Genomic DNA, 11,535 nt, shown 5'->3' on the forward strand with positions numbered 1-11,535 from the left:
CCTTCGGTTTTAGAAGCACAGAGCTGCAACCGCCTGAACCACCGGGCCAGCCCTCCTATACTCTTCTATAGTTTATGTTGTCTTATCCTTTACACTGAAATCAACACTCTACCTGGAATTGATTTTTGCCATTGATATGAGGGAGGGGTTAAGATTTATTTCCCCCCATAAGGTAGAAGCTTAGATCATTGATGTCCAGCTGTTTCCTTTTCTCAATATTCATCAAAAACTGAATTTTCATCTAGAACTGCTTTATCTGCGGCAATTACTTGGACGTAATTGCAGTATGCAGTTTGAAATATTTTCTAGTTTCTGTTATGGTTTCTTCTGTACCACGGGTTATGTGCACGTGTGTGCCTTAATTTCTTTACACTCCCTTCTGCCTCCCCTGCCCCACTCCTGTTCAAGCCATTGTTTCTCAGTCTAGTTGTGTAGGACAGTTTCCTGGCCCATGCTGGTGTTAGGAGCCTTGTGCTCTCCCCGGCTGAGGCAATCGGTTGCTGGTCATCGGTCGGCTGCTCACAGCAGCTCACAGCAGCTTTTGCTGGCTGCCAGCCACTCTGCTGGCTGCTGGCCACTCACACTGGCTACCGGCTGCTCCTGGCAGCACACGGTAGCCCGGGGCAGTACACAGCAGCCCATGGCTGCTCACGGCAGCCCAGCTCCAGGGAGAGCCATTGTTCACAATCTTAGCTGCAGAGGGTGCTGCTTACTGGCCCATGTGGGAATTGAACCGGCGACCTCGGCCGTAGGAGCATGGTGCTCCAACCACCTGAGCCACTGTGCCGGCCCCTTAATTTCAAATAGGTATTTTTCTTACTGATCTCTAGGTTAATTCCACTGTGGTCAGAGAAAATACTTAGTGGTTTCATTCCCTTGAAATTTCTGAATCTTGTTTTATGACTCAACGTATGTCAGTTGTATTCACACTTGAAAAGAGTGTGTGTACTACTGCTCTTGAATGCGGAGCTCTAAATGTGTCGTGTAGTTCGTTTTTAATCGTGTTCAGATAATTGGACTTGACTGATATTTTTGTCTGCAGTTCTAGCTACCGAGAGGGAAGATTTAAATTCTATGCTTTCATCTGCTCAGGATGCCATATCAAAATACCAGCCTATGGTATTTTGATATGGCATAAACAACAGGAATTTAGTTCTGGAGTCTGGGAAGACCAAAATCAGGGTTTTGGCTAGTCAGGTTCCTGCCCTTTCCCTAGCTTGCAGACAGCCCCTTCTCACTGTCCTCAAGTGGTGGAGAGACAGAATGAGCTTGCTGCAGGGGTCTGTTCTTACAAGGCCACTAATCCTGTGGGATCAGGGCTCCACCTCTATGTCCTTACTTAACCTTAATTATTCCTTAAAGCCCCCATCCCCAAATATAGTCACATTGGGGGTTAAGTTTTTGCTATATGAATGGCTGCATCGCCCCCAAATTCATATGTTGAATCCTGAAACCCTCCCCAACTGTGATGGCATTAGGAGGTGGGGCCTTTAGGAGGTTGTTAGGTCACGAGGGTAGAGCCCCCATGATGGTATTAGTGCCCTTACGAAAGGGACCCAGAGAGTGCCCTTGTCTTTCCCACTATGTGAGGACACAATGAGAAGGTGCTGTCTATGAAACAGGCAGTGGTCCATTACCACGCACCAAATCTGCTGCTGACTTGACATTGACTGCCAGCTTCCAGACTGTGAAATATCAATTCCTATTGTTTATAAGCCTCCTAGTCTGTGTTTTGTGTTGGAACAGCCTGAACAGACTACGAAAGGCCTCAACATATGTCTTTTGGAGGGACACAGTTGAGTGTATGGCATTCTGTCCCCGCCCCCAAATTCATGTCCCCTTCACATGCAAAATGCACTCGCTCTGTCCCATAATCTCCAAAGTCTTAACTCACGCCAGCATCAACTGTGAAGTTCAATGTCTCTTCTGAATATCTAAACCGGATATTGTGAGACTCCAGGCATGGTTCACCTCGGGGCAGCATTTTCCCCCATCTGTGAGCCTGTGGAACCAGACAAGTTAGGTGCTTTTGCACCACTATAGGAATGGGTAAGATAAACATTCCCACTCCAGAAAGAGAACTCGGAAAGAATCAAGGGCAACTGGCCCCAAGCTTGTGCAGAACCTAGTGACAGATTCCATTAGCATCTGAGGCTGCACAAGAATGCTCTGGTTTGCGGCTCTACTTCCAGACCCACTGGGCCTTTCAATTTGGAACCCCCAAGCAGCTCTGCAAGGCCCCCCGCCTGGGACACTCAATGGGGTCATCCATATACCCTGAAACCAGAGGGGCAGCCCCAGCCTTTGAGGGGAAACAGACTAATCTGCTGGGCCTGTGGTGAGCGGGGCAGCCCTGTTGATCTCAAGGGCCGGGATCTTCTGTTTCCTTGAAAGACAGTTCCTGTTCACAGCTGAAGAATCCAAAGGTGCTATGTCTTTTTTTTCTGCTTTTAATATTTGCTTCTGGTTTTTTGTTTTTAGCCATTGTATCTGTGTCCGGTTTTCTTTCTAAATAGCCGGGAGTTCACAGAACTCTGTGGGTTGATACCATTCATCAGTCTTAGAAAATTCTTGATTATTGTTTTACATGTGTTTCTGCCCAATTTTCTCTCTTGTCTGTATTAGTTCCAATTATGACTTTGTTAGAAAACTTTTCACTGTGCCCCACATGCCTCTTAAGTCTTCTTGACAGCTATGCCTCCATTTTGATACTTTTTATTGACCTATTCTCCATTTCTCCTGTTCTCTCTCCTGCTGTGTCTAATTCTGGGCTCCTGGGGCACCACCCTGGTGCCTGCCATGGGACACATGGGTACTCAGGACACAGAGCTCCTGCCTTTTTTTTCAACACCTGGGAAACACCAAGCAGATGTTTAAGTGAGCTTTCAACCTGGGGGACAGGTGGGGACAATCCAGACTTGAGTCAGCAGGACAAAACTTTCCTTGGAGCTGCGAGCAAGAGGCACAGCTTAGAGGAGTTACCTCAGCTGGTGTGGACAGCCACCTGCTGTTACAGGACATCTGAAGAAGCTACCTGAGGGCCTGTCATTGTGACCCCTGGAAATGTAAGTAGTGGAGCTGCCCCCTGGTGTGTAATCATAAGGGGATGGCTGGGGACCTTCCATAGCACCACCAAAAGCCAAGTGGGGGTGGCGGGTGATTCAACAGGGTACCGGGATGGAGATGGGACTGTCAACTATACTTGAGTGATATGGACGGGAGGAAGAGTCACCTCTACAGGTGAAGCCAGAGTGTGTGTGTGGAGGTTAGAGGTCTTCCAGAGAGAGAAGTTGAAGCTTCCTGAGGGGGCTGGGTGGGAGCTCAAGGAGTGCCCCGTCCTCAAGGAGTGACAACAACATGCAGGAAGCTGGGGCCATGCTTAGGCACATGGAAGCCTCATTGGAGGTCTGTGTCCCTCTGGACACAGTGAGGAGGGCGAGGCCTGGGAGAAAGTTCCAGGAGAGGGTGAAGGTCGTTATATCCCAGGAGCCAGACAGGGGCAGTTTCTGTCCAGCAGGCTCCGCCTGGGTGAGTGTGTGTGCCGGGGAGAGGAGGGAGGAGCTGCACTGTGGCTGGTGCAGGGGGAGTGGGCAGTGGGTGCGGAACTGGGGGTCTCCTATCACCACTTATCCCACAGCACACCCAGATGATCATATCTTAAATGGGGAAAAGTGGACGTCAAAGGATTGGGGGAGTTGTGAAGGGTGTCTCCTCTGGGAGATCTTGTGACATGAGGTTCTTGTCAGAAATCAAAGACAGGAATGCTTGCGCGAGACTGAGGGGGCTATGTCTCTTGTGTGAACCTCTGCTCCCGTTAAATTCTGGTGACCATGTTTAGGAAGAGAACCATTGCTCTCATGAGATTGCAGTGGCCATGTTTGTTTATCGCAAGAACCTCTGTTCTCGCAAGATTGTGATGGCCATGTCTCTCCTGCGAACGTCTGCTCTCACAAGACTCTGGCAGCCATCGCTCTCATGTGACTCTCTGTTCTCATGAGATTCTAACCACTGGCTCTCTCCTCGCCTGTTCTTGGTGGAGGCTGCTCTCCCACCTCCATACTGGCACGAAGAGTGGCTCTTTTCCCAGCTTTCGTGTGAGGTGGGTCCCTGTTTTCATGCTGGCTCTTGATCCTGATGCTTGAGTGAGGTTCTGCCCTCTGTTCCCACAGGAGGCTGGCCCCTGGATCTGCGTGAGGGTCTCATCTCAGGCTCACTTAGTTCTGTGGGAAAATGGTCCCACAGGAAGTGCTCACTTAAATTGGGCCCAGAGGAAGTGTACATGGGAAACAGGTTGAGAGGATGTACTCCCGGGAAACCAGTCTGAAGAAAGTGCTCAAGAAAATTAGGGCCAATGACCATAAGTTGACAGACACCTGATGCCAGAGCCGGATTTGAGACACAAACTCTGAGTTCTAGAACTTGGACTGCGGACCCGACCATTCTCCCAAAGCCGGACCACACACACTACATCAATTCTGGAGCAGAACCCGGACCCCAAGTGAGCCAGTCCCAAAGCCAGAACACAAGCACGGATGCTAGACACCAACTGCCATAGCCTGACATACGATGCCGAACCACGGATGCTAGATCGTAAGCATCAAACCTTGGAGCCAGAGCTGGACATGTCCCACAGACATGGGCCCCAGACCTGAAGCTGGACCCAACCGGACCTGAACCCCAGATACCAGATGCAGAGCCCCACTTGGGACTGAACCCTGGAATCTAAGTGCAGAGAGAACCTACCGCTATTGAAAGTTTTCCAGACTTTTGTAATTACTGGATAGGAATCTAATTGGAACAACCGTGTCAGTACCACACCTGAAAACCAGAACACATCCAAGTTTGTTACAGAGGACAAGACCTGTGGAGACCCAATTCTCCCAAAGAGGTGACACTAATGAGAGGCACTGTGGGGAGACTGTATCAGTAGCCATCGTGCCTTGGGTGACATGGATGACCTGGGATGTGATAGACATAGCCAGATTTTTAGTTCCAGATTTCCAGATCACACCTCCACAGACTACAGTAGCCAAAACAGGGAGGCATAATCCAAACCAGTAGATCAGTAGAGCAGAATGGAGCCCATCATTGAACTCACATAAATGGTGCCATGAAGGCTGGACAGCCACATACAAAACAACCGCACTGAACACTATGTGATACCACAGGAAAATCCCAGTATTTCACCCCAAACCCTTTCTCTGCGTAATTTCTTGATAACTGACACCTCTCCCCCAGCTCTCAGCAGATTTCATGCACAGGAAGAGTCTCCTTACCTTTTCCTTCTTTGTCCACACCTCCTGGGGAGATACTGAGGTAAAGCAGGTACAGAAGCATGTTCCACCATGTCTTCAAAGCCATAGTATCTGTGGGGCAGATACAAAGGTTTCCCAAGTTCCCTCAAAACATAGGCTGGCTCATGATGTGAGAGGTGTGATGGTGGCTCAGGCCACCTGGCTCTTCGTGATACTCTGGCCTCTGGCTGTCAGGCAAAGCTCCGGCCCTGGCTCTCATGTAAATGAGCCTGTGGCCTGTGGTCCCTGGCTTTCATGAACACCGGGGCCTTCTGTGTCACCAGGTTGGCTCCTGACTCTCCTGCCAGACTCACCCTTCCTGCTCACCTAGTGATCTGAAAAAGTGGTACCACAGGAATTGATCACTTTAATTTGTGACTGGAGGAAGCGTACAGCAAAAACTGGTTTGGAAGAAGTACTCACATGAAAGCAGCTTGAAGAAAATGGTCAGGAGAACTCTCAGCAGCAGCCATGCAACGCTTATTTCTGACACGTCCTCTGCTCCTCGTACATTGGCTGAAGCTGGGATAGAAATACAAACCCCAAGTTCCAGCAGTCCCCTTACCCTGTGCACCCTATGTGCCTCTCACAGGCCGGTTCACGCTGGGATGGGAAAATCTCATCTGCATCGCTCATACCCACTTCCCCATGCACCTCTCACCCTCCCCTCACCTGCTGCCAGGAGCCAGGATGGAGACATCACCTCCAGAGTTTCTCCACGCCTCTTGCCCAGGACCACCTCTGCCCTTCACACCCTGGTGGAAGCCAGAACGCAGATTTCCTGCCAGGTCTCACTTTACGCATTTCTCCAGGCGCACCCTCTGCTCCTCACATGCTGGATGGACCTGGAATGAAAAACTTCCCTCCACCAGGTTTCTCCACCACTTACCACTCTGCCCCTCACTCCAAACAACACACGTGTGAGCTCTGACAAAGACACCTTCTAACGGCTCTGGCTGACGAACTGCCCAAATTAAAACAGATCTTAGCAGCCATTTGCACCCAGGGTCTTCTCATGCAAACTGCACTTTATGGAGAAGCTTGCACTAATCTACCTCCTCCCCAGCTGAACGGCCCATCGAAGATGTCTGTTAGGGGTAGAGTAGAGCATTCAGGACTGGACAAGACTGGCCCTTGTGGAGCAATGCAGAGCAGCGCTGTCTAGTAATAGAGGAAACTCGCCCCATGGTCACCTTACCCCATAATTATGGATCACCCTCATGCTCCATAATTGTGCTGTCCTCACAGCCATGCTGTGTGAAAATTGACCTGTTTGTACTGCTCAGTTGTGACTGTTTCCATCATCACTGCACCCCAATTTGGGGATTCCTGTTGAAGTCGAATTGGAGTCAGTTACCATCAGCGGATAGAAACCAGATGCCAGAGCCACAATCAGGACCCTGGACAGACCCTGGGTGTTGGACTGCGGATCCCACCCTGGACCCCAAGCCGGACCACAGACGCTGGGCCCTGGGTCCTGGAGCAGAACCTGGACCCCAATCTGAGCCACAATCCCAAAGCCAGAGCCCAACCGTGGACTCAGGACTCCAGAGGCCAGAGCCTGACATGGGATGTTGGACTATGGGTGCAGATTCCTGACGCCAGACCTGGACCTGTCTTCCAGACTTGGACCCTGGAACTGAAGCTACACCCAACCAGACCCTGAACCCCAGATGCCAGATGCAGAGCCCACTATGGGCTCAACCCTGGGTCCCAGGTCTGGAGACGGACCCCAGGTCATACCCAGGACCTGGGAGACAGACTAGAGAGTGAGACCCAGACAGCAGACCACAGTGTTCAGATGACAGAAGACACCAGAGCTGGACCATGGACCCCAGATCCAGACCTCTAAATGGACCATTGCCCCACATAGCCAGACACCAGGGCCTGAGCAGGACCCCTTACCAGGGACCCTGGGCCCTAATCTCCAACCCTGACTCTTACCCCAGCCTCCTACCTCCACCCGTCGAGCTGTAAATCGGTGAACCCTTAAACATGTAACATCCCTGAACATGAACCATTACTATGAAAAACACCATGAGATCATATGCTTCGGAAGAGAAGAGGACGCCACCAAGAGACAGAGCAGATGTTAGATGCAGGAGGGTGCTGCTGGTGTCAGCCCGAGTGTTACAGGGTCAGGGAGTCCTTACAGTGCTGTTCTCTAGACAGTGACGGAAAACCCCGCTGCTCAGCAGGAACCTTGAATGAGTTGTCCTTTTGGTCTGGGTTCTCCAAAGGCCCAGAGGAAAAGAGTGACGTTTCTTCCGGTCTGGATACTCTCTGAGCTGAGAGCTCACACTGGTGTCTGCTCTGTGAAATACACAGGCGGTCATGTCAGTTTCATGCTGGAGGACAGCGGTCGAAACTGCAGAATCCTGAAACTAAGAGCATTAAAATTCAGATGCCCTTTGTAGGGACGGAGCCCCATAGAGCAGTTTCCAGGCTCTCGACCTCACGTGGAGAGGTGCTGGCTCGGTTATTAGATGGCCACCAGCTGTAATCAGATGGCCAGCCACTGGTAACTAGTTGGCCATGTGCTGTAACCAGTTAGCTGTTAGCCACAAACATAACTGCCGTGGCTTCGCTGGCAAGGTGGTTGGCAGAGAAGAAGCGGAGAGCAGGTTGTGCATCATGTGTATCCTGTTTGCAGTGTCTCCAACTGTGGGGACAGAGCCCCAGCGAGTTAGTTTGCAGGCTCTCAGCCTCACATGGAGAGGTGCTGGCTCGGGTAGTAGATGGTCATCAGCTGTGACTATTTGGCCATCAACTGTTACTGGTTAGCCAGTAGCCACCGATAGAACTGCCGTGGCTGAGCTAGCAGCAAATGGGGGCTAGCAAGGGTGGAGTGTGGATTGCGAATTGCAGAGAGGCGGAGGCCTCCAGCGAGAATATAGTGGTGTGACTCCCCTACCTATGGCTCCGTGGGGGTTCCTTTTTGGCCTCACCATATCCTGCGTTCTTATGTGGGGAGCGGGACCAGAGACCCCACCTGATACCCCGCGTGACACCAACCCAGCCGCCAACGAGAATATAGTGGTATGAACCCACTATCCATGGCTCCATTGGTGTTCCTTTTCGGCCTCACCGTATTCTGTGTCCACCCACCAAGAGCGCGAACAGAGATCCTGCTTTACACCTCTCTCTACCTTTTGACTCAAAGCTGTAGCTGATCTGTTTTACGTTAAGTGTGTAACTAAACTATGTTACTAAAAACTTCCCCCTTTCTTAAGAGTATCTCAGTTACCACTGAGAGGTCAAACCACCGTTTCAATGCCCACACTGAGTACACATCAGTTGCCAAGAAAACATAGTAAAAGCAGACATTCTGTTCACAGACATTAATATTAAAAGTTTAACATTTTCCAAGTCCAAAAAGAATAAACGACCCATGCTTGCTGCTCCCTGCATGGGGTTCTTCAGTGACAGTTGCCATGGGAGTCCCAGAAAGACCACAGAGCGTTTTACAACGCACATGCATTGGGTCCTGTTTGCCCCCTGTGCACTGAGCTGTGTGTGGGACACTGGCAGCAGTGCCTGGACCTTATTTACTATAATGAGAGGACGAGGCAGTGTTACTGCATATGGGGCCTGGGTCTGCAAACATCGCATCGCCCACTCCTCCCACTGCATGCCTCTATTGTAAGGGTGAGATTCGGGGAATCAATAACACACTTAGACTTAGCTAGTTTGCAGTGTGACTCACCGCAGAGCTCGCTATCTAGCCACCTGTAATTAAACCCAGTTATTGATCCACCCTGATATTCAGCTGTTTTCTCTTTGTTTCTCCCCTCAATGATTAACTGTTTGTTCCCTTTCTCAAGTAAACCCATACCTCGTAAACTAACATCCTAACCTGGGAAAGTGCAATTTCGTAATCCCCAGGCACCCGGACACTGGAATCCAATTTACAACTTCTTGCACTTTTTTACTGGTGATGCATTCGAGTCCCAGGCCGCTATGGCTAACTCCTAGTTTGGAGTCCGGACATAACTTTGTCTTCAAACAGACCAGACCCCAGGAAGGATGTCAGACCTCAAACCAGCCTGACCGACTCCTCCTTTCCTACATAAGAAAAAGCTAATCTGAAGTTAGGTGCAGCTGTCCACCCTCAGACACTGGACTCTGCGCCGGCGACTCCCCCTCACCCCCAACCCCCCGTGTTTTTCTCCTTCCTACCAGAGGCAGCCGTCATTGTTGGACACTGCCATGGGCATTCTCTCTCTGCCCTAACTGTCATAAAAACTTCCTTTGTAGAGTCTGTGAATGCTTTCACCTTTCGTAAATTCCACGCCACGACACCTATCTGTCCACATGGCTAACTTTGGAAATAAGAGTATTTTTACAACGTGTACATTCTCAGTTATCTTGTCTTATTTAGGTTGTACGTGTCATTACATCTGATATTCATGTAACTACAGTGCGATGAAAAAGATTTCTGTAACGACATCCCCTGAAAAAATTACCTTGCTGAGTGGGATGACTTATATCTCACATTAGTTGGGCGTTCATTCAATTTATAGGACCTTTCAAACAAGTACACGTTTACCAAAGTAAGGTGCATAAAGGCCCAACTAGCATAAAAATAAGGATAAAGCTGAAATCAATACATTATTAACCATGCACACGATCATTTATTATCAAGTATGAACTGTATATTATTGCTGCTGTTGTACTTTTAGACGACTGGCATATCTGAATTCCCCATGAATGTAAGTTAAAATTCGATTTTATCTTATTAATCTGATTCTGTTAATTAGCAGAGCTAGAAGCTGTTACCATAGGCAGAGAGAACAGGGCCAGTGGGAAAGGAGGGAGGCAAGGAAGGAAGATGTGAGGTGAAACAAAGCAAAGAGGGATGAGATCACTCCTCAGAAATGCTACAGCTACAGCTAACTGTAAAGGGTTATAACACTATTAGCATTGCAGGCTGGGGAAAATCTCCACCCCTGTGTCCTCAGGACAGTTCCCACAAGGAAATCCCTCTTCTGTTGGGAGGGAGTGGTCCCCAAAGACAAGCCTTGGGAACGCCCTGGAAATGCCCTTGGCTCACCTGTGACCCCACTCCTGAATGTTTCACGCCCTTATGCAAATATAATCCTAAATTTTCTTTGTTCCGGCACAGTTGCTTTCCTCCTGGGCCTGTGCACTCCAGCGTTTTGGGAATAAATTTTCTTTTCAAAAATAGATTCTCGTCCTTTGTTTAAATTCTCTTGCCTTTGTTCACAAGTTGTTCCTACATCCTTGAATGCCTTCCTATGATGACTCACACCCAGTATGGGGACAGAGCCAGGAGAGCAGTTTCCAGGCTCTCGGCCTCATGTGGAAAGGTGCTGGCTCAGGTAGTAGATGGACGTCAGCTGTAACCGGTTAGCCAATTAGCCAATGATATAACTGCCGTGGCTGAGCTAGCAAGTGCAGATTGCAGTTAGCAAGTGAGTTTGGTTGGCAGAGAAGTGGACTGCAAATTGCGGATCGTGTGGCTCCTGCTTCTTGTGTCTCCAGCCCAGCTGCCAGAGAGAATACGAACCCCCTATCATGGCTCTGTAGGTATTCCTAGTTGGCCTCACCATATCCTGCGTTTTTGTGCGGGGAGCTGGAGCAGAGACCCTGCATGACACCCGCTCTCCGGTAACACACACAGTGAGAGCAAAAGAAATAACTTTAAGCACTGTGGGGACAGAGTCCCACAGAGCAGTTTCCAGGCTCACGACCTCATGTGGAAAGGTGCTGGTTCGGTTATTAGATGGTCATCAGCTGTGACTAGTTGGCCATCAGCTGTTACCGGTTACCCATTGGCCACTAATATAACTGCCGTCGCTACGCTAGGGGTTTGGTTGGTTGGTTGGCAGAGAAGCTGAAGGTGGATCAAGCACCATGTGGCTCCTGCTTCCTGTGTCTCCATCCCAGCCGCCAGCGAGAATATAGTGGTGTGACTTTCCTATCTGTGGCTCCATTGGTGTTCCTGTTTGGTCTCACCATATCCTGCGTTCTGGTGAGGGGAGCTGAAACAGAGTCCCTGCATGACAAGCACCCACAGTATTGGGGAGCCTGCAAGGAGAATTACTGGCCGGGGCACTGCTTGTTGCTGGAAATCATTGCAGCTGGTAGCTTGGGACGTCTGCCGGCAGAGGTAAGCGGTGTTTTTGTTCACCCTGTCATCCTTCCTGGTCTGTTTCTGCAGGGTTGGGGAGAATTTAGAAGTGCAGCGTGTCCTTTTCCTCTTCTACATGTAGATTGT

The sequence above is a fragment of the Rhinolophus hipposideros genome (assembly GCF_964194185.1).
Source record: "Rhinolophus hipposideros genome assembly, chromosome: 2".
In the NCBI taxonomy this organism is placed as follows: domain Eukaryota; kingdom Metazoa; phylum Chordata; class Mammalia; order Chiroptera; family Rhinolophidae; genus Rhinolophus; species Rhinolophus hipposideros.